Consider the following 24,565-nt stretch of genomic DNA (forward strand, 5'->3'; position numbering starts at 1 on the left):
CAAATTGTCTGCCGTATATGTCAATCCAGTTTTTTTCAAGGCTTAACTTAACTAGTCTTTGCATTAAAAAACTGCTTTTTGTAAAAAAAAAAATCGCATTTTTACAGAAAAAACGCTGATGTAGATGAACTTAGAATGCAAAACTACAATTAAATCCAAAATTTCATCCAAATCGTTAGAGCCGTTTCCGAGATACGAAACATATATATATATATATATATATATATATATATATATATATATATATATATATATATACATACATACATACCCACAAGAATTGCTCGTTTAAAGATATAAGATTATACATGAACTGAAAGATTTATACAAACAAAATTCTTATAGTGTTTACTTTTATACTTAGTACAAATTGTGTTAATAGATGAGTTGTTCGAAGGCTATATGCCGATGTAAGTTGGTCACTGTGTTTTCTGTATAATTCTTATGCTGTTGTTATTCTATATTTTTCAGCTGCATTTGTTTACCTGTATTTCTATACAGCCGAGTCTCTACCTACGCGAGGGAAGCGTTCCAAGACCCCTCACGTGAGTTGAAATTTCGCATTGTGGAAGAGTACACCACGTATTTTACGTATGCCATACCTATTTTTTATAAATATATCTAATTATTTTAGATATTCGTTAATACCCTTCTTAACTATACTATATTAATATTTGTTGCATGATTTTTAACTTAAGAATTTAGATTAAGAACTGAATTTTTATTTAAAAAAAGCTATATCATTCAACATAAAATACTGTTACGATGCTCAAAATCAATGATTAATGGGAGAGAGACAAAAAAAAAAAAAAAAAGGACAGTACGGTACGTAGGTTTGAAGTAATAATGAAATGCTGCATTATAATAGTATTGTGCGATAGATACAATAATTATATTTATAACTTAAAAATGAAGATGATTTATGCCGTGCGATCCTAATGTTATCAGTCTTCTCTTTACAGCAAATGAACATCGATTCAATCAAATAACGATTAACTCGTCAGAAAAAGAGGAGAAAGAAGAAAGAATAATGAGTTGATCTGTTTTCTGCCGAAATTTTTCGTGTTGTTGGGAGAGGAATTCGCGTCAAGTCTAAAATTCGTTGCTTGTGAAAAATTCACGTTTTGACCATTTGGCGTAAGTAGAATCGCGTTGCAGCGCGTCCACTGTATTGGTTATCTATTATGTTACTTATATTGAGACAATTGGCGGAACTGTCCTCAGGGCTCCAGTAAACTGGTAAACCATAAAATGATATAGGTACGGGAGACCCTGGAGTAACATTGTAATAATCAATCCTCAAAGTGTCCGCAACTTACTCCTAAAAGTCGAAAGAAGATGAAGGCAACACCCTGAAGACGAGGATAACTGATGTGATAGAATCACTAACAATTGATACTCTATCAGGGGTGTAGCAAGAACTACTAGATTAATTCCATTGACATTTTCTGTGTCACCGGTTGTATTATTGATTTATTAGAATAAAGTAATTTCAACGTTCACTGCACTGCCATGCGAAGCACAAACATCGTATATGCAGTTTTAATCAAAATTGAGTTATTGTCACCAAGAGGCTCTTTCAGGTATTATCATCATCCGTGGCGCAACAGCCCATGGTGGGTCAAGGCCTTCTGTTTCAGCCGTTTCTAGCCTTCTATTAGCAGCTTCGCTCTTCCAGTTCTTACACTTAAGTTGGAAAAACCTTTTTGAAATGTTGACAGATGGATTAAATATATGGAGGCGTAAAACCTTTCCTCATTTTGAGCTCAGCTAGAAATATCACTTTTGTGCTTAGAACGACAGAGCAGTACTTGCTCTTTGTCCAGTTCGGTATGAAACACCTTGTACTTCTCATTTGCTTTTTTTTTTCTCATGCCTCGGAACTCAAATATTCTGGAATATGCATTTGGAAATTGCATATTTGGAAGTAATTTCGTATCCAAAACATTTGTGCGATGGATGTTTCTGTTGCGAAGCATAAGTTCCACTCTATCAACTTAAAATGCATCCTAAATCGTCTTGAAAACAGGTAAGTGCTTCCCACTATCCGAGATCAGTTTATGTCAGTTTCCAGTTGCGTACTCCAGGATGACTCTGCTTTGTGTCACACGCCAAGATGATAAGTACTGTTGTAAAGAACATTCATAAGTATATTAAGGTTTAGTTTGATCACATGGTTATTTAATTTCCATTTTTTTAAAACTTCATGCAGGCTATGAAGCAAAAAGTTCCCACGAAATCATGTTTCTTGATTTGGCCAGGAAGCATTTCGGATCTTAAACACACTGAAAGGTGATGGCGGATGATATATAAATGGGCAACGAAATCGTGAAAATATGCACTAAATCAGATTTACAACTTCAGAAGCTACTGGTTCTTGTATTGTATTACGGGTTAAAATTACGTAAAGAATAATTTCCGGAACTCAACCGATCTCGTGCCCCGTAGTTGTGAATCCGCCATTAAAATTAGAGGAGAAAAGACCAAATAAAAAGTTCCAATTGTTTTTCAATCAATCATTAACGTTACTTTTGTATGCTTTAAGTAAAGCGTAACAACCTAGTCTGATTCTTTTGTGGTCAGAATTAAAAATATTGATGGGTCTCATTTTTGTTTTGCTGCCAGTTCATGTCCTGTATTGAGAGAATGCAACAAAATCATTACATTTACTTTTCTACTCAATTATCCTTAATATAATTTGAGCCATATTTCCAGTAACTTGTATTACTACGACGCAGATCATGTATTTGAATAAATATTATACAATCCGATGTAGTATAAGAGTACAGCAGTTTTTTTCAACGACACTTCAAGTGACACAAAAGTTTCTAACCACAACTCCGTATTCTGCTTCAAGAGTACGACATTTGTCTAACTCAAATCAATACGACTAAGCACAGATTTTCATTCTGAGTAAAACGTCAATATCATACAATAGGTATGACATAGCCGGAAAGAAATTTTAATCAATAATCAGGATTAATTTCCACGAAAGTTTAGCTCTTATACGTCTTCTTTAATTTTATGTGAATGTTTACGTAATATAATACAGAATTCAGACTGTTTACGTATGAAAATAATGTCTGAAGACTTTCGTGATCATACATTTCTTTTGCTAGAAGTTAAGCTCTGATAACAGTATAACAATAACAACAGAAGTATGACCCCCCCCCCGTCAAAAAAAATGGTATTTTTCACATTAGGTATTGTCCACAAAAGGTGTCACGCTTTTAGGGGGAAGGGAGCTCGTGGAATTGTGTCAGTTTGTGATAAGAGGGGGGAGGGGGTAACCTGAAGCATGACATCAAGTCACACTTCACTTTAACTTGTTCTTTTAAGAACAAGTTTGTGAAAAATAGCGAGACATGTGACAAAGAGGGCGGGGGTAAGGGGAAATGTGACACTTTATGAACCTAATCTGGGCAAGTCACTACACTGTGATAGGAACAGGGGACCCTCGGGTGTGACACTTTATGACAAAGGTGGAGGGATCAAAAATGATGAAAAAAAAGTGTGACATCCTTTATATGGACAGCCCCGTAAGCAATCTGATTTAAAAAAATAAAGAGGCAATGATCACCCTTCGACGGGAGGTCACCGTGACCTCCCAAAAAGTTCCGTTTTCGTAAGTTTAGTCTGACGATTCGGCAAAAACTACAATCATTTGAAAAAAATTGGAGTTCCATTCGGTAAAATTCTAATCATTCGGCAAAATTTAAGGTTCCATTCGGCAAACTGAGAATTTCCACCCTCCCAAAAATTTAAGTTCGGGGAGCCCCTGAAAGTGAAACAAAACTTTCACTAGCAATTCGAACATTTACAGCCTCAGATCCGTATTTTCGTTCAAGTGTATGACGTTGGTGAAACACAGCAGATGCCCGGAGAACGTTCTCAAGAGTGACTCCACACAACATCGCGATTTCAAGAGAAATTGAAAGCGCTTACCTCTCCTTCACGCCTTCCGTTGTTCGGTCATGGTGTAATCCAAGGTTTGCGGGTTAGTGAGGAAGTTCTGCGGCTCTCAATTTCAAAACAAAACTAAGACTCGCGGGTGAAAAAAAAAATGCAAACGATAAAATATAAAAAAAAAAGAAAGTATACCCACAAGAGGGTGGTCGGAGCGAGAATGCGCGTTTGGGGAAAGTTGAGAAGGAATACTGCTATTGGGAGAAAGTGGAGGCTGGCTCCCCCTTTTTGACTATTCTGGGATCGACAATTTTGGAACAGTTCTCGCAGGAGACGGGGGGTCGTAGACAAATGTACACGTTTATAGGACTTTGTGTATACCACTTCCGCCACCTTCAGCGTCTTTTTTGCTGAAAATAAACAACAGGGGTGAGCTCAATATTGCAGCAAGTGGTTTCTCTTCTTAAATTTAGATATTAATGAGTTTCATCTTTGCACTAAAACCACAGAAACTTTGAACAGTTCACAAAATCGTGGAAGTATGACGGGCAGAAGACCATATGAGTAAAGCCATGAAAAATTCTTAATGGGTAAATAATCGCGTTAAAGTTTTATCTGCTTTATTTGCAAAACAACTTGCAACCGCAATTGTGTGAAACACATTATGAACAAAGTTTTTAATTCTGACACGAATTGAAAAAAAGAAGCAAAACAAAGCAGAATTTCAATGTATGGGATTGTGGGGCACAGTGCGACGTGTGGTACAGTGAGACAAAGCTGCTTTTTTTTTTGTTTTTTTATGATAATCGGTAAATGATGCTAAGTACCCATGAATCTGCAGCAATTGGCAGGGTAGATTCTGGGATATGAAGTTGTTGCTTGTGTTTACAAAAAAAAAAATGACCGTTATTTTTCTGATTTCAGACAAGCAAAGTTTTTTTTTTTTTTTTTTTTTGACTCTCACATGCATCGATTCATAACATTTTCTTTTATGAATAAAAGTTATCCATTTGAGCACTTTCAATGTTCTACTTATGCAACTCATTATCATTCAAAACATTTAGGATAGGCTTTAAACGAACTCCTTAAAGTGTTGAATTAGAAGAACAAGGAAGAGTGTGTCTTACAGACAGTCGTTGATGGGGCAGGATGATACTGTCCCACTGTGCTCCATCTTGAATTCTGAATCGAAAGAGGTGCATTTTCAATTTACTTTATGATTTAAGAGTTTTCAACTCGATGTTTATTTACTTTACAAGTATTTTTATCTCATCACAACTGCGAATTAAACCACGTAAGGCGAAAATAGGAACATCTTCTGACGATTCCGCGAGAAATTCATTTGTAACTGACCTTCTGATTCCGAGTGGCATTTCATTTAAAGTAGATCATAATAATCTGTAAATTATAAAGATAAAACTGATACAAAAGAGCCCTCTTGTTCTACTCTAGCAGTGAGTATTTTCTTAGGTTTCTAGAGTTTCAGAGGATGTCCAAAATCCTAAGAGAGAAACGGTTGAGTAATAAAGAAACAGCATAAAAAGGGTAAAACTATCATTGCAAGTAATACTCCTGGGAAATAAATTTTAGAAGAAGAAAACACAAAGACTAGAGAAATTGAAAAAAAAAAATGTCAAAGATATAGAAAAAACAATGTAGGCTTATTTGACACAACTATTGAGGTAGAAAACATTAAATGGGGTTCTGATATTTTATCAGACGATATTGACACCAGTGGCGCCGACTCCATAGGGCTTGAGGGGGCCTGAGCCCCCTCAAAAATATTTTTGAGGGGGCAGAGCCCCCCCCCCCAATAAATCAAGAAAATTATTAATTATATTATGCTTTCTAACCTCATAAATTTATCTTTTATTTTCCTTGTTTGAAGATAGTTTACCTTGTAAAATATACATTTATGAATTAAAACAAATAATTATTACGATAGTAAGCAGTTTAACTGAAAACGAGTGGTGTGATTAATGATAGTGTTACGGTGCTGCAAGTACACTTAGAATTTGTCCCAGTGCACGAACTTACGGGTCAAGTCTGTTGCCAGTAAGCAGTGCTGCAATGCGCTCATATAAGTGTTGCTAATCTGGAAAAAATATATGAGGGTTGACTTGTATATTAAATGGGAGGCGTGATAGTTTTGAATACTTTTGGGACTCATGCAGGTCATTGCAGTTGAACAAGAGTGCTTGATTTCATTAAACAGAGGTGAAACAAATTTTTAAAAATCAATTGAGTTTTTCAAAAATGACCTACACATTGAGACACTGCGTTTATACTTATATATGCAGACCCCGAAGTGGTTTTTTGGAGGGAAAAAGTAGGAAATAAGGAATCATAAATTTAAAAAGTAGGAAAAGTAGGAAGAAAATAACTTAAAAAAGTAGGAAAAAATAGGAAGAGACAGGACTACATACACGTCAAGAGGAAACAAATTTAGCGTGAATTTTATTTCTAATGTAAAATAAACTAATAGTATTTTTGATTTAAAACTGTCCCAAAAATAAACCAACAGTACTTTTGAAGTATCAAAGGTTTTGTTTTGTCAAAAACGAAAACATTCCTTCGAGAGCATCCATTTATCATTTGAAAATACTAACACTTTTAGCTCCTGTTGTCATAAACTATAATACAAAAAGCAAAGCAAATATTAAATTAGTTTTAGTTTAAAATAATCAGCAGCTGACATGCATTTTTGCAAAAACAGGGGCAGATGTTTGAATTTGGAAAAAAAGAAATAGACTGAAAGTACAGAACTAAAATAAATTTGTTCTCAAATATGGGACATAAAATTTATAATAAAAGAATAAAACTAAATAAATGACGCAATAAGCAAACTGAAGGGCTTGTACTATGTTATGTATTTTTAGGATTCAACATAAATTTTTGTTTCGTGCACGTCATTTATGGGGGTCAGTGGGGTCAATTTCTCCCCTCCCTGGCTTTGGAAAATTAATGCATAACTACACAAGAGTTTGTGAAGTTTTTGTTCTTTTCAGATAAAATTTGCATTCACAGTATACATCCTTCGCTAGCCACCCCCAGGGGAAAAATCAAAATGATTGACCAGTTTTAATTTTAATCAAGCAATAAAAACGAATATTGTTTTATTGGTTCAATGATTTTTACCCCCCTTCTTGTTCCTACATCTTTGTCACGGAAAAAAATGAAGGGAAACATAACATTTTTATCAAAGACAAAGATCAGTTCTTAATGTTTCTCTTTGCATAAAAGGGAAAGCATGTAGTTTCTCTCAATCCTCACCATACAATAAAAATATTCAATCGGAAATTGTTTATGAAATTGAGAGTGAGGGGGGAGCACCTGGCATCAAATGCCTGCATATATCTCTTTCTATATACCCTCCCTTTGATAAGGCGTCCTGAATACAATAACGTACAGTAGATACGTCCCATCGGTATAATTGCCGCACCCAGAAAAAGAGTAAGAGTCTGTCAAAAAATTTTTAAAGAATATGTGCAGAATGCCGCATTGCCATGAACGCATCAGCACATAAAAATGATGAGCAACACCTCGATATTTATGATGTATCATAGTAGAAAATATCCATCACCAAAAGAAAAAAAAAATCAGTACATATTTGCTTGTGGCTCTATCCCCCAACTTTTAAAAAAGTGAAGAAATAAAAACGGAATCTCGCATTTATATTGATTTCCGATTTTTCTTCAAAAATCGGGAACCAAAAATCGGAAACGTTTTGCTCATCTAGGTTTCGCAGTTTGTTTGTTTTTTGCAAATACTCTTTGCAAAAGAAAAAAATGAAATGTTATAGATTTTATAATCATGTTTACGACTTAGAATGAACACTAATCATATTTATGTATGAAAAAAGTTAGTTTCCTTGATTATTTTTGAAGTGGTCCGTTTTTGCGAATTTCTGTTATCTGTAGCTTTTATTTTGTACTAACATCAATAAAATATGTACAGTGTACAGGTTTTTCATTTTTTACTTCCTTACGTTTCTTTTAAGGTTTTACATTGCCTTTCTGTTTAAATAGAGCTCCATTTCTCTTGTAATCAACTATACAAAAAATTGGCAAATAGGAAATTCGGCTTTTCCAGCACTTCTTGAACAGTCGGCTGTTTACTTTAATTAAAGCTTCTAATTGACGGGTAAATAATATATTTTTGCATCAGAATGTGCCAGTATTTATTTCTTTATTGTTTCGTTAAAACAGTAGGACTGAAGTCGGGGAGATAAAAAGAAAAGTCGATCATAAACGCCTCAACAGCAAAAAAATCACTAACGAAAATTTAACTTTAAACACGCAAACGCCGCTTGTTTAAGCGCGTTCATTCCAGAAATTACTGCAGTCAGTCAATGAAAAGCTCAGGATCTGCTTGTTTCTTTTGCTTTTCAAAATTGAAACATTCAGAAAATTACAGATGTGACATTATAAAAATAAGAATCAATGCACAATTAGAAGTGCTATACTAAAGAAAGAAAAAGTAGGAAAAAAAAGGAAAAAGTAGGAAAATAAGGAGAGAGCTCTAAAAAGTAGGAAAAAGTAGGAAAAATAGGAACTCTTCGGGGTCTGTATATGTTTTTCAATATCACAAATGAAAAAACAACTAGTCTTAAAAAACATGCGTAAAGTAAATTCCTTTTTTACAAACATACTGTGCTTGTTTGTATTTATTTTTTCCTTTTTTCAAAGGCAAAAAATATGTGTCAGGCTTGTAGAGTTTTTGGGGTTCTAATGTTGATCATATGATTTTAAAATGCTAAAAAAAAACTTTAAAACTCACTATTTTTCATTTCAAATTAAAAAACTTTCCCGCAGCAAGACCCCCAGTATGCTCCCCCTCCACTATTTTTTTTAAGTCGGCATCTCTGGAAGTGCTTTTCCATGCAAGTCAAGTGTCACCTTATATCAATGCCTTAAGCTACGGCACTGCAGGGCTCCCCATAAAATAGAAAAAAAAAAAAAAGTCTCTTACTAAGACAAGTAACATGATCTAGTTGTACCAGAATATTTGAATACAATTTTGAGATTGTTTTACTTTGAAAACGCCATGTCACATACTGTTTGTTTGTTTAAATTATGCACACCAGAAAATATGTAAATTGACAATTTCAAGGCACAAAGAATCTAACCTTTATTTGGGGAGGGGGGGGGGAACCTCCGTGGGATTACATAATCCCTAAACTCCCGGTTATATCTGGCCCCCTCAATAATTTTCGCAAGTCGGCGCCCCTGATTGACACGTTCGAAAATTTACCTTCTGGGTTTGTAGAGCTCGATCGTGAGACACTTGAAGTAGACTGTGTTTTGATAGAATTTGCCAACTAACAGAAATAGTTCTATGTTAGTTAGACGCAGAAGACTTAGATCCCTTTTACCATCTCATCCAGAGAAAATGATATCAAACGTCCCATTAAAGAAGCACACGAATCTTTAAAGAAGCGACAGAAATTACGAAATAAATATGCAAACAGACATGGAAAAGAGCTGCCAATTTTACAAGATCAAGCAAAGGTATGGTTTCGCAAAACGCCGAATGAGACTTGGAAGCAAGGAACTGTCATTCAAACTAATCAGCAAACTCGTCCTTACATTATTGAAAGGAAAGGAGGTGGAATTTACCGATAAAAAAATTTTATATCCGTCCAGATAAAACAGAACGGGATACATGAAATACAACGCCAGCTCAGTCATTTACAACCAAGGACTGCAGTTTTGTGCTTATTAGCACTCATCAGCCCGGCATAGGAGAGTGACTGAGCTGGAGATGGAGATGGAAAACCTCTTAAGGAAGCCAAGAGTGCCAAAAAAATGGTAGCTAATGTAGAATTAGCGCAGACTAGACAGGTGGCCGAAGCAATGGTTCGGTTCATCTCGAGGATTGAAGGCAAGGCATGATATATTCATTAAAATACCGGGCCCGATAGCCAGGGTTCAATCCTCGAGTTGAACCGAACCATTGCTTCGGTCACCCTGTCTGGTCTGCGCTAATTCTACATTAGCTACCAGTTTGTTTGTCACTCTTGGCTTCCTTAAGAGGTTTTCCATCTCCATCTCCAGCTCAGTCACTCTCCTATGCCGGGCTGATGAGTGCTAATATAAGCACGAAACTGCAGTCCTCGGTTGGAAATTACTGAGCTGGCGGTGTATTTCATATATTTCTGCTTTAGCCCTGGCTATTGGGCGGTAATTTACAGAACGGGATAGTTCTGCGCACAAAAGATCAGTGAAAGATTTTTATCCTACGACTTTGATTAAAGGAAGAAATCATGCAATATATGAACATTCAAATAGGCGAAAAAAAATGACTCATAAAAACAAATGTCAACGGAAAACCCGGTAAGAAAATGATTAAGAGTTATTGTTAAACCTCAATTCTATGGATATATTTGAACTATGGATTTAATTATTTGTTTCTGTAGAAAACCTTTTAAACTTTTTCTTTCCTTTAAAAGGAAGCATGTAATGAATTTATCTTATAAATTTAAGCAGGTTTAAAAAACAAGAACTAATCAAGACAACACAAATCACGTAACATGATATTGCACATTATTATTTAAAATTGCGCTACTAATGCTTAGAAATAAAATCTTTATTACTGAGTTAAGTAATACTTAAGTATTAATCAAATCCCCTTCAGTGTAATTGTTTCATACGTATATGTTTCATATTAAAGTTTTTTTTTCTTTGAAAAACGTTTTTGTCCTTCATTTATTATTCCTGTTTACATGTGCCCCAGGCTTGATCAAAAGTACTACCCTATAAAGGCACATGTAAACAATTGAAGACCTTTTTTTCAAAGTACCATTAAGTGAAGAAAAAAAAATCATCTCAAAAATTTCCGTGACACAAAGAAAAGACTATTCAAGCATAAAGACATTTTTGTGCTGAGAAATTACAAAAGCATTTTTCTACTTATACGATATTTTTTTTAAAAAAGTTTAACAAAAAAAAAAAAAACACACACAATTCCTCTTTTTGTTTATACGTCGAAATACCGCTCCCTAGCTGCTGCACCCCGGGTGAGAGCCAATCCCGCCAACCCCTTGGTAGGTTACTGGGTGCGCTGGGTGTAGGGTAGGGCGCATTTCGTGCTGCCCAGGGACGTTTTATCAATGTTTCATTCTTCTGTCTGTTATTTCTGAAAGAAAAAAAAAACTTCTTTTGTCTCCAAAAGAAAAGTTTTTGCATAAAATTATATCACTGTTCAAAAACCAATGCCTTATACATTGACTACAGGTTTTTCAGGTTTTTTTCACCTTTAGTGTATATATATATCTATATATATATATGTATCTATCTATATATATATATACTAGCAGTACCTGTACGGCGATGCCCGTGCTAAGAAACTAAAGGAAGTCCGTTGAACAAAAAAAACCCACGCCCCCCTTCTGATGTTAAATGATCATTTTTCTCCAACTAAAATGCGTACACACCTTTTCAAAAGACCTATTAAAGTCTCTCTGGAATTTAAAACTATTCGCCAAAACACATAAAAAGATTAACAGTAGCTTTAAACTCAAAATAATCCTTCAACTACATAGTTCATCGCTTAACGGGCCAAGCAACCACGCTACCGTAACCCTGCCTGAGAGAAGCGGTTTTTCCCTTGCAATTTAAAGTGTTTCGCCAAATAAACTATGCTATAGTAAAAACCATATAAAGAACAATCACAGTTGATTAGTACGACAAATCCAATTATTTACTTAGATATGTAACTATCTTCAACCATGAGAACAAAAACAAACGATGAAGAAATAAGGGAAACAAGAACCAATAGAAAATTCCTACAAAAACAAATTATGTACCTGAACATCGAAAAAAAAACCGCATTCAAAAATCTGTTCACTGATCACAACAGCGTAGCATGGGCATATTTCCTCACAGCAATCGACACTGTTGGCCAGCGTCTTCTCGAAGAATTAACTTACCCCACCATCTAATAGGAATTCATAGAACAAAACTTAACCCGCCATCTATTAGGAGTTCATAGAACTAAATAATTAATTAAACATTTAATAATATAGCCCATAACCTTCCTTAATAAATGGACTATTCAACACAAAAAGAATTTTTCGAATCGTACCTGTAGTTCCCGAGATTAGCGCGGTCGAACAGACTAACTCTCTAGTTTTATAATATTAGTATAGAAATAAATTTTCCCGTTTTCATAACATTTTTTATTGCTGCTGCACTTCTATTAGTCATAGCGTAATGTCATATAGCCTTCCTCAATGAATGGACAACAGAAAAAGAATTTTCAATTCAACCAGTAGTTCCTTATATGAGTGCGTTCAAACAAACTGTTCAGATTTTCTAACTAAATAATTAATAAGAAAAATAAGACCAAGATACGTCATCTAAATTTATTTTTACAAATCATTTTTAGCATTTCTTAGGGTGTTCTCCAAAAAGTACCCTCGAGATTTGTCTCATGCTGACTCGAACCTACAGTTACTAGATCACGAAGGCCCCACTTTCAGGTCGAGTCACCGTGACTACGCATGTTTTGCGTTCCAAGCATTTTATATTATAATATAATTTTTCCCATTTTCATAAAAAATTTTATTGCTGCTCCACTCCTATTAGTCATAGCGCGATGTAATATAACCTATAACCTTCCTCAATGAAGGGACTATTCAATATAAAGGGAATTTTTCAATTCGAACCAGTAGTTCCTGAGATTAGCGTATTTAAACAAACAAACTCTACTTCTTTATATTATTATTATAGATATGTCCCATTCTAGCTCTTTTTCTAGCGACTTTTAAAAAAATTTTTGAATCACTTTTCAAATTCTTTCAAATTCTATCATCAAATCTTTTTTTTAATCAGTCGAAATGCCGCCCCCTGGCTGCTGCGCCCTTGGCGAGAACCACTCCTGCCAACTCGTGGTTACGCTACTTATTATTTCGTTATTTTTTTATTTGGAAATTAACGTTTGTGGGAGAAATTAAGGCATTTCAATCTAAAAATCCAACAATATCAAAAATATTTTTCAAGAATTTAAAAACTGAGAAAGTTGAATTTTCTGCACAGGTTCTTAGTTTTCTGTTAGCGTTTTACTATTTTTATTGTTTTTTTTTTGGGGATGATTTTTGCCTTTAGTGCTAGAAGTGTGATGCCTATAAAATATCTTTCAAATACGTACGTGTTCTGACGCTCTGCTTTACGTACATACGATCGTAAATTTTGGATATTTTCCTCTCATACTGGTGCCCTCTATTGGGCTTCTTAAAGAACTTTTGCGGAACCTGGAATCGTAAGCATTGTAAGGATAATAGATATTCAGAGCCGGATAGTTCTTTTTTAGGGGGGGGGCACCAAACAGTAAAAAGTGAACCCCCCTCCGTGAACACCAGTTGTACAAATGTTTGTTAAAAAAGATATCATCAAGTTCCTTTAAAATATTCTTAAAGCAGCCCTTGAAGCCAATTACAGTTGGTTGGGGTAAGTGGGACTTTTTCTGAGAACAGTTCGTTTTTGAAATCTTATACAAAAATTTTGAAACAAAAAAAAATTGAACTTATTGTATTATTTTATCTTGCACATTTTTATGAACTAAAGTTCATCATTGTTTTCTAAATTAGTGCTTAAAATATTCTTAACGATTATATTTTTAAGAAATCAGATGGGTGTCCTCTTTACCCAATAATAAAAGGTAAGTGGGTTACAGTCCCTTTCATTTAAATTTAAATCAAGTATATATGAAAAAGGGGTAAGGAGATTTACTTGATAAAATATGTAAACTTTTAGTATGAATTATTTTTTTTGTAGATGCATCTATTTACAAGATATTTACTGTCTTTATGACAGAAAATTTCCTAACAAAAAAAACGAAATAATTACATCTGTGAATTTTATTGAAAACCTATGTACATATTTTACTTTTAACACATAGTGGTGTGTTGAATAAACGTAATAGAGGTGATTACGGTCAATTTTGGTAAATTAGCCAAAACCATAAGCTGAAAAAGAAATTTGAAGCACTAAAATGCTACGTCTGTTTAAAGTGTGCTAAGGAAAAACTATTATCATACTGGACTTCATTCTCAATAATAATTCCAACATCCTCTGAACAAGGCTAATAAAAACTCTCTATTTATATTCGTTCTTGCAACAGTATTTCTTTTTTTTTTTTTTTAAATTCGTATCATCAATCTCTGACATTAGACCTACATACGTAATACTAAATGGTTTACTTTGATGTACGTTTCACAAATACATAATTAGCAGCTTTGGCAGTTTTTGCAGCTGAACTATTAATTCCTACTAGGCCAACATATTTGTCTCGTGTTTCACTAATACAAATATTTAGTCAGCATTGGTTTTGATTTTGAAATTCTAATTATTATAGGGAGACCCACTTACCCATAGTGAGGGGACCCTCTTACCCCTTTTTGCAAAAATTTACGGGGAAATGGGACTCCTAATCTTAAACAATTTTATGCAAAAAATTTTGTTGCAATATGCACTTTAAGTTAAAATATACTTGAAAAATTAATGATCATAAAAAATAATAAAAACCAACCTGGAAACACTTCTTTGAAAAATGTTGCTTGAACTCGCAAAAAAAAATATTTTTAGAATTTTTTTTAACTAAGTGGTATGACTTAGAAAAACATTCCACGAAACCTAAATGTATATGCAAAACCAATCATTGTGATCAAATTTGACATGACCACTGACCAGTGTAAAAAAGTTTGAAGACTTGATCCATATTTCAGTTATAGGGGAGTAACCCACTTACCCCAGTGACCCACTTCCCCCAACCAACCCTACTAGCTTAATACGAATATAGTAATAAAATATACAGTTTTGTCCAAAATTATATATATATATATATATATATATATATATATATATATATATATATATATATATATATATATATATATATATATATATATATATATACATGCATAAATTCACTGATTCACTGAACTTGTGATTCTTTGTGGAATGTTACATAGCACTATGACATATAAATAACAAAGAGAAAAAGTAAGGGCAAAACTCATAATATAAAATTCTAGCATAAAACATGAAAAATCGTAATAAAATGTGGAAAAACGATCTCAGAAAAAAAGGAATAACGCAGAACAGAATTAAGCCTAACGGTTTTGATGCGGAATATAATCTCCCCTGACTTGTTCACACATATCACAACGTGTTTTCATGCTGGCAATAATGTTGTTAACCAGTTTGGGGAATTAAGCTCCTCTCTTCAAGTAACGCCGTCTTCAGAGCATCTACAGTTCGAAGAGGATGAGGTCTAAGTGCAGTTGCTCTTCCAAGGTAGTCCCATAAGTTCTCTATCAGATTTGGATCAAGAGACTTTGCTGGCCACGGTATTCGCTCAATGTCTTCTTCACTTTCAAGGAAGTCGTCAACGACCGTTGCTCGATGTCGATGAGTGTTATCGTCCATAAATAAAAAGTCAGGTCCATATGCACCTCTGAAAAGTCTGACATAAGGCTCTTGGACCACATACCTCTCGAAAATCCGTACATCTCGCACATCTTGTACATCCCGATACCTCTCGCCGGTCAGAGATCCACTGTTGAAAACGTGTAGGGGCGTACGTTCATTGATAATTATTCCTCCCCATACCATCACACCTGTACAACAAAAACGGTTACATTCCATAATGTTTGAGGGATGATTTCGTGTTCCTAACTCCCTCCTCATGTAGACCCGTTTGAATCACCTGTAAAACTAAACCTCGACTCATCAGTGAACAGAACATGGGACCATTGATATTCACTCCAGTTCTGATGTGCTTTGCACCAATTCCGGCGTTCCCTCTTATGTTATGCGGATAGTCAAACACATACCCTTGGCCTTCTGGCATAAAGGCCTGTATCATTAAACCTTCTGTATACCGTTTGTCGTGATACAGCAGTTCCAGTGGCGGCTACAAGCTCTGAAACTAACTGGAGAGCAGTAAATTTCCTGTTACGACGGGCAGTTAGTGCCAAATATCGATCTTCGGCAGCAATTGTTATTCGTTTACGGCCTTGTCCAGCCCTTCTTACAACAGTTCCCTCGTTTTGAAACTGTTTCCATGATGTAGAGACTGTCGTGAAATGTTCAGACATCTGGCTACTTCCGTGATAGGCTGCCCTGCTTCTAAACGGCCAATGTTTCGCTACTTCATGGATTCTTCCGAATGATACTTCGAAGCCGTAGCAAACCGATTTGAGCCCTTACACCCTGAAATTAAACGTTATATCGCAGATTCACTAAGTTATTCGTTTTGTGCAAAGAGCTTGATTACGCATCGGATGACGTAAGCCTACATTTGAATATCACAGACTCGTCGGATATTGATTGGATAATGCTAATCAGGCTTATTTTTTACACATTTTCTGCAAAAATGGATCACATATTGGACATTTCATTGAATATCATTAGTTTTGTATGTGTGAAGATAATTTTGGACAAGAGTGTATTTTTGAACATTTTAAGCCAATTAGGTACTAAACATTTTATAACTTCATAAAAATACTCAAATACGGAAAATTTTGGAAATTTTAGTTTTCACAAGAAGTTCCGTCTAACGACTCCGTTCTAAACGAGACTACTTTCCCGTATTCCACAGTGGTGACCACCTGGAGAGGGGGGGTCATGGCGCAGACTGACCATGAAATTTTCAAGAGGTGTTTTGAGGGATATTTTTCTCGTTTTTAGGGAGGAGGGAAATTCTCGCTCTTGGGGGGGGGGGGTACCGATGTATACCAACATCTGTCCCTTAAGTCCCATTTGTCGGGGGAACTCTCCGAGATCTAAAATAGATGAACCGTGAAAATGTAGGTTCGGGGGGACTGCGAGATGTCATGTAATGCATCGACTTTATAGTATTTAATCAGTATTCTCTTAATTAGCTAAGACAGCAAATTATGTCAAACAGACCTTTTTAACATTTTAAGCTGATTTCTAGAAACAAAATATGCCTCGTTCATCTAACAAAATTGATGCGCAAAAAATAAATAAACGAACAAAAAAAGTAGTAGGGGGCCATTCATTATTTACGTAAGGATGATTTTGGCAATTTTTGAATCCCCACCCATCATGTAAGGGTAAGTAAAATTTTTACCCCCCCCCCCCCCCCCCAATCTTACGTAAGATTCCATTTACTTTATAAAAACCTTTTTGTGTGCAAAGAAATATTTACTAAAAGGAATCTAGACTGCATGTTTTTTCGACAAATATTTTTTGTATATGATGCAATACTAATTAAAAATGAGACATGCCATACACAGTGCGATTCTTTTAGTATATTTTTCACTATTAATTCTTTGAAAAACAAGTAAAAACAACTCATCCTTATAAAATGTTTTTTTGCCCTTCAGGAGCAAATGAAATAGGATCCCCGCCAAACCACATGACCGAGTGATTTCTAATATAAAATATTGACTTGGAAAGTATTACGTTAGAATCGGTCTGACCCCCCCCCCCCCCCAACTAAGGGTATGTAGAGATTTTTCCACCTCCCCTCCCCCTCGGGACCCTTACGTAATTAATGAATGGCCTCTAGCAACTTTTAAACAAAGCAGCGAATGTACTTATTTCCATACAAAAATTTATAAATTGCTTTCAAAACGAAAAGAAAAAAAAAATTGAAAAAAAAAAAACCCCTCATCAAAATTAAGTCATTTAATCAAACAAATGTATAAATAATAAATCATTTGTTAAGCTCGTTCTTCCGTGTAAAGAAAAGTGCATAGGATTTTATTTTTCTCCCGTCGCCAAAAATTAAAAAAAAGAAAATGAGTATACTTTAGAAAATAAATAAATAATAATAAAATGCCCACTTGTGAAAAAAAAGTTTATAATAAAAAATACCGTCTGCACAGTTCTTTCTGGTTTAATATGAAAATTGTTCAAATCAAAACCTAGGCACTATATCCAAACAGTATTTTTTATACATGATATTCATTAAGAGTTTTTTCCAATAATGTTAGTTTGAAACAAATTCGCCTTTAAGTTCGGAATTTATATTTGCTTTAAATTTACCCGTATGCACTGATGTTAAGTTTTTTTTTTTTTTTTTGAACTGTTCAAAATTGAACAAAAAATGTTTCAAATCAATAAGATATTTTCCTTACATTTTCTTCATTAAAAACTTTTCCAGCTAAGTTCGTTTGAAGCGTATCTGCTCTTAAGTGCGAGATCTATATTTGCCTTAAATTTCCCCACAGGCACTAATGTTAAGTTTTTTTAGAGTGGGAAGAGAAATTTACGTTTGCTCCAAAAGTTTACTTTTTAACTTTATAGCACGACACGAGCACAGCCGTGTGAATGCAGCTTGTAAATTAACAAATGTGCAACAAAGTGGCTGCGGAGTCGAAAGGAAAATAGCCGACTCCATCTCCGGGATTTTTAAACGTCCGACTCCGACTTTTTAAAAAAATTGTTTATTTATTTTCTTTCAATCCCCCCCCCCCCCACATGGGAAAGGAAAAAACTCCAAAACAGAGACTTAAGTATTTTAATTCCTTTTAGTGAAATTTTCGCGCTGTATTTTATTGTTAACCGAAGATGCATACAACGTTAGAAATTCAGTTTGGAAATAAAATTTTCCAATAGTTGCAATTTTAAAACTGAGATTGCTTAAAAATTTTAATTTTTAAAAAAATTGAAAAGGATTAATTTGCTCCTTTTTAATGTTTAACAAATTGATGCTGATTAAAGTAAAAAAAAACCTTCCTTGACGGGGGGGGGGCGATCCGCTCTGAGTGACACCTATCTGGTGGGTGACACCCCAAGTTAATTTCAGAGTTTATAAAAAAAATATAAATGCTTCAATTCTGAAAAATTTCTCCAATGAATCTATATACTGCACAATATTGTGGAGAAAAGCCGGATACATGTACGTCCGGGCAAATTTTACACAAAATGCGGCAGTACACAGCTTTGTACAAACAGCTTTTATTATTCCTACATATCTTCTTCGCACAATTTTTAATTTTAATTTCTTTAGAATTAACCTTAATATGAATATTTTAAGAATAGCTGCAGTTATTGAGTGTTGTAACCAAGAAATCATGTTCTTATTTTATTTCATACTTTTTAGTGAGAACCAAGCTTATAGTTTTTTAGTTAGGTTATAGCCTTTAGATTTAAAAAAACAGATATATTTTATCGATCTTTAGGATTAGCACTTTCGCGCCAACACTCATTTGAATTTACCGGACGCCGTCAGAAGTTTTCTCCCGAGCTACGAGCCTCGACTTGCTCAAGGCATACATTCCGTTTACTATTTTATAACTGAAATCGAAGTAAAAAATATGTTATTATTTTTGTTCCGCTAAGTTATCTTGTTAAAACAAGATAACTTAGCGGACAGCGTAGGTAGCTAGAAAGTTCGATAAACAATCAAGCCTGCTGGTTGCCAATGACAGTTATTTTCTTATTAGTAGTCCTTTGTACATGTAATCGCACCAATTGGTAGTCAAATTTTTAAAAAAATATTAGGGGAGTCAGTGACTATTAAAGAAAAAAAAAAAGAAGCCCGGAGTCGGAGTCGACCTGTTTTCTAACTACCCCGACTCTATTTCCCCCAAATCAGTCCGACTCCTACTCTTCGACTCCGACTCTGACTCCACAGTGCTAAGAAAAACAACATTCTAAATGCACGAATTTGAAACACATTGCTGGCACATGTTGATGGGCTTCAAGGAGCACTTTTTTTGTGCGCAGAGAAGTGAACCTATGGACTGTCGACTCCCGCTACAACGCGATTCAACTTTCGCGAAATGGATATAGCGCGAATTTTTCACGAGTAACGAATTATAGAGCTGACGCGAATTCCTCGTCCACAACACGAATTACTTTAGGAAGTATCAGCTTAGTTATTGACAACTAAACATGATTTCGTGATTGTTATTACATCTCTTTAGCATCACTAAAAGCGAAAATTTCCACATCAAACTAATCTACGCATCGCGTTGTTAATGCATCAAATAACCGCTCAGCATCTATCATGTATTTATTTATTTTTTTCATTCTAAACCTTAAAGTTGATGAAATATAAGAGCACCTTAGTACGCTGTTTCATCTAACGTTTGTAAAGATGACGAAAAAATTTTTTTTTGATCAAAAAAAAGTTAAGATTCTGAATATGGGTGATTCTACAAAAATGGGCGAATTCCATACTGATTACTTTTTTTGGTTTTTAATTAATTTTTTTTAAAAACTTTTTTGGGGAATATTTTTATACGTTCTTAGTACTATAATTCTGATTATCAACAATGTAAATAATTAATTATTATTCATTTAGAAATAAAATATTTCATTGAAATGTCATCCACATGCCCTGTTCCGTAGGTGTAATATTTACAACCTATAGAATCTAGATTTTTTTTAAAAAGTAATTTTTTCTCAGGATTTTTTTTTTTTTTTTTTTTTTTTTTGAATGTGTATGTATGGAAGTTGTAAAAAAAATCAAAATAATGTAAAAATAATATCTTTAAAAATTAATCTCAACTTTGCCCCAGCGATTATCAGTCATTCACGTGTCTGAAAAGTATAGATATTTTTCTCTGAAATGTATTATTTTAAAATCTGGAAACAAATCTTAAAAAGAAGCATGGAACTTTATTATTCCTGACCGAAGATTTATTTGGATGTTCTTCAATTATTTTTTGATTAATAGCAAGTTAAACTCAATTTTCAAGAGAAGTGTTTTTCATCTTGATCATTCACATGATCTGCAGAATGCAAGTAAAATGTACATGTAAATAAATTTTGCTAATTAAGAGTTCTAAATCTTACATTTCTAAGGTCTCTTATTTGAAGTTAAGCCTAATAATCTTCAGATATGACTTTAAGAGAACATATTACTTGTGTTTTGTCATTCCCATGCCCATTTTCTTACGTCATTCACATGTTTTAATATGAGAGACATGTGGATCACTCTAAGGCCATGGAAATGATGAAATAAGATTAAATGTGGTGGAAATTATGATATTTGTAAATATTTATATTATTAAACATTGGTATAGATTAGTTTTACTCTGATGAGTTTTTTCATAACAAATTTAATTAAGTTTTTGTGATCATTTGGCACATTTGAAATCACGGCTAATGTAAAATAACTTAGTAACAGATTTTAAATAAATTATTTGAAAAACTTGCCTAAATCGCTAATATATTTTGACAATTTAGTTTTGTGCAATTCCATCGAAGCAACTAATATCTATTGAATAGTTAATAGCTGGAAAATTTTATTTTTAAGTTCTTACATTGTCTTATTTTCTCTTTTTTTGACAAAATTTTAGTTTTGACTTTTCGTTATTCTTCCAAAGAAAAAAGTAGGGGACCGTGTACATTTGGCACATTAACATTAGAAAAATATAAAATAACATTCATAGAAAAATTTATATTATGATTTTTTTTTATCAACCCTCTGACTGCTTATCCTGTCCTTTCGCCCTGCAAGCGTTTTTCTTCCTTTATTGGTTCCCCCCCCCTCAGTGCTTTATATTTTCTTAAATTTTGTGTATTTTACTTATTTATATTATGCAATAAATAGAAATTAAATGCAATTTAATTGAAAATGATAAAAAAAAAAAACTTTTTCTGATTATCTCGTCTGAATTGGTTTTCCTGGCAATTTAATTTCTGCATAGAAATCTACATAAAAAATATTTTCTACAAAAAAAAAAATGTATTTTTCGTTTCTCTAATGTATATGGATGTAAAACATGCAACATAAAAAAAATTACAAATTTTTTGAAGTCACTTCGGCAGTGACGTAGTGGGGGGGGGGAGGAGGTTCGCTAAATTAGTTTCCTATCTTCCTTAAATAAAGTTTTCAATTTTAAGTTAATACTTTTTGATATTTTAATGTATTAGATACGTCTCAATGAAAGGGAGGCAAAGAGAGACTGTCCTGGGCGTCAGAAACTGTAGCTACACCACAGCACTTCGGCCAATATCTGTGTTTCTTAAACATATTGATTAATTTGCCTACTTTTTCTTTAATTATTTCTTTCTTTTACACTACATTATTAAATTTACCTTTTTATGAATTTCATTAGTTTCAACCCAATATTATATAGTTAATTATGGCAGTACGATATTTAAAAAGCATGTCTAACAGTTTATAGGTTAAACAATTTCAGTAATATACCCATTGTGTCATTCACATGTCCATTTTGTCACTCGCATGCCTCAAAAAAAAAAAAAAAAAAAAAGAAAGAAAGAAAGAAAGAAAGAAAAAAAAAAGAAAGAAAATTCAAAAATACAATAAAATATAAAAAAGTAAGCTCTGCTGATATTTTATTTTAATTATGCAACCTATAAAGTACTTTCCTGATTTGTTTCAGATTTTTTTGTTAAATTATTTTTTTGAGATCCACATATTAGAAAGTTTCCCATATATGTAGAATCACCCATATACTTGAACAACTACAAAACTTCAACGGTAGCTACGCAATGAGTATGAGTGAATTGTCCATAAGTACAATTAAAAGTCAAAACAAAAAAGATATCCGTAGAAGTTCAGAACTTAATTTCAGCATTGAAACTTACAGAGTCTAAGCAAAATATAGACTATGAAAATGGAAGCTGCTCTTGTATTGTGGATTAAAGAGATCAGGAAGAGGGACTGTTGCCATAAATGGAAACGTTGTGAAAGAAAAGGCGAAGCAACCGTATTTTAAAATGAATTAGATAAGAAGAACGATCTGATCATGGAGCATAAATCATCATAATCTTCATTTTTAAAACTCCTAAATATTATTACTGTATCTACTGTACAGTACTATTATAGTGCAGCATTTCATTATTACTACATACTGTGAATACCGTGTTGTTTTATTTTATGTATTTCCCTCCCACCAATCCATCATTCATTTTGTGTATCTCGAACGATTTTATGCTGAATAAAACAGCTTTTTTTATTTTTTAAATACAGTAACAGTTCAATTCCTTATGTAAGAAACTGTAATGTTGTTGGGGGATGAATTAAAGCAGTTTGAATTGTGTTTAAAAATGTCTAAAGTAATTGAATATGTTAATAAAAAAAAGTTATATGCATACCCTTTTCCACAACGCGAAATTTCGACTTACGCGAGGAGTCTTGGAAAGCATCCCTTGCATAAGTCGGGACTCGACTGTATATGAAATCATTCAATAAAAGCCAATCGTCGTTTTTTTTTATTTATTTATTTTTTTAATTTCGTTTGTTAAAATATTTGCCTGATGGCTTTGCATCCAAAGCTCGCACAAGTCCGCCTCTCTCTCTCTCATTTCAGGTTTTTTTCAGGGTTGGGGGGGGGGGAGGAGAGGCTCAAAGAGTACATACCTAATGTATGTCATATCAAAAAATATCAAACACCAAGACCACTAGTAATTTTCAAAGCTTGGACAAGGGGCTATTGCCCATTCCTCATCTCGAAAAATGACGGGCCTGGTCCACACTTTTTTGCATTGGAAAAAAAAAAGTTTCTTTGAAATTCCGAAACACGTGTCCACAATTTGTTAGAAATTTGTGCATTTATTGTTTTTCCATTCTTGTTTGTGTTGATTGTTTAGTTTCTGGACATGCTTCCGTATCCTCCATTGACAACAATCTTTAACTTTTTTTTTTTGTTTGTTTGTTTGTTTTCATGAATTTATGCGTTTATCCAGCCTTTCCAACTACTATTTTCTTCTTACGCCATATTCAGTTTCTCCAAAAACTTATTGGACATTTTTTTTTTTTTAATATAGGTCTTTCTCGACTGCAAAACAGACTCCGTTGTTAGCGAGAAACCCGATAGCTTCTGTCGGGCCTCTCTTGGCATTGAATGACTCACAGGACCGTCTTGATGTCAAGAGATCAAGCGAACTGGAGAAGTATATCCATATGAGAAAAGAAAAAGAAGTAAAAGTAGCACAGACTCGCTGAAATTTTGGGATGAAAGAAACTGAGAGGAAAAAAAAAAAAAAAAAAAGTCGTGCGAACTCCGAGGTCAACAGCAGAGGAGGGCCACGTGACGTTCAGGAGGTTTTAAACCGCGCTTTAATTAGAGTCAGCTCTTCCAAGAGCAGACAGAGTTTGTGGAATAACGCTTGCCGTCGGAGAAGTAAGTAATTCTCTTTTCTTGGTATTCAGCTAGTGTGTTTACCTTTTTATGTTTTATGACTTGTTGTAAAAGTGGTAAAAAGTGAAACTTCAATGTTTGAAAGAAAGCAAGTACTTCTTTGTAAATAATGGGTAATTAAAAACTTTTATGGGGATTTTTGAAGATTTAAAATATGGTTTTTTTTTTTCTTTTTACTCATCATTCTGCCAACCATTAACTAAATTGTGTTTACGTTTTTGCAACGTATCCGATTTAAAGTGCTGAAATACTATGAAAAACAAAATTGAGTTTTCTACGTTTGAAAATAGCAACTTTTTTTTTCTTCGAGTGAAAAATACAAATTTACCAAATGAACAGTCTGATATTTTTTTGCAATATTTATAAATGTTTTAGGATATTTTTCTGCAGGGCCGTCCTTTGAGTGGAGGTGGTCAGAAGGCGCCAGTTGCCCTTTCCTCTGACTTTGAAAAATCAATGTTTTTAAATGTATGTGGGCGTGGTTTTTGTTGTTGTGTGCAGTCGTGTCATAGTTAATAATGCTATGAAGATACTAGGGTGCTATTGCCTCGAGAGTTTAAACTT

General features: G+C 33.9%; 1 protein-coding gene across 2 annotated transcripts in view; it reads left to right on the forward strand.

Annotated features, from left to right (window-relative positions):
• The window catches only part of LOC129225654 (SPARC-like), a 113,906-nt gene that overhangs the window by 30,878 nt on the left and 58,463 nt on the right, over nucleotides 1-24,565 (forward strand). The window contains exon 1 of one of the 2 annotated variants that reach the window (XM_054860127.1): nucleotides 23,843-23,983. The exons of the other annotated variant lie outside the window; for it this stretch is intronic. The gene's annotated coding sequence lies outside the window, so the exon portion shown is untranslated. Of the gene's footprint in view, nucleotides 1-23,842; nucleotides 23,984-24,565 lie in introns of those variants that run through there. 2 annotated transcript variants of the gene reach the window in all.

The sequence above is a fragment of the Uloborus diversus genome, chromosome 7, assembly GCF_026930045.1.
Source record: "Uloborus diversus isolate 005 chromosome 7, Udiv.v.3.1, whole genome shotgun sequence".
In the NCBI taxonomy this organism is placed as follows: domain Eukaryota; kingdom Metazoa; phylum Arthropoda; class Arachnida; order Araneae; family Uloboridae; genus Uloborus; species Uloborus diversus.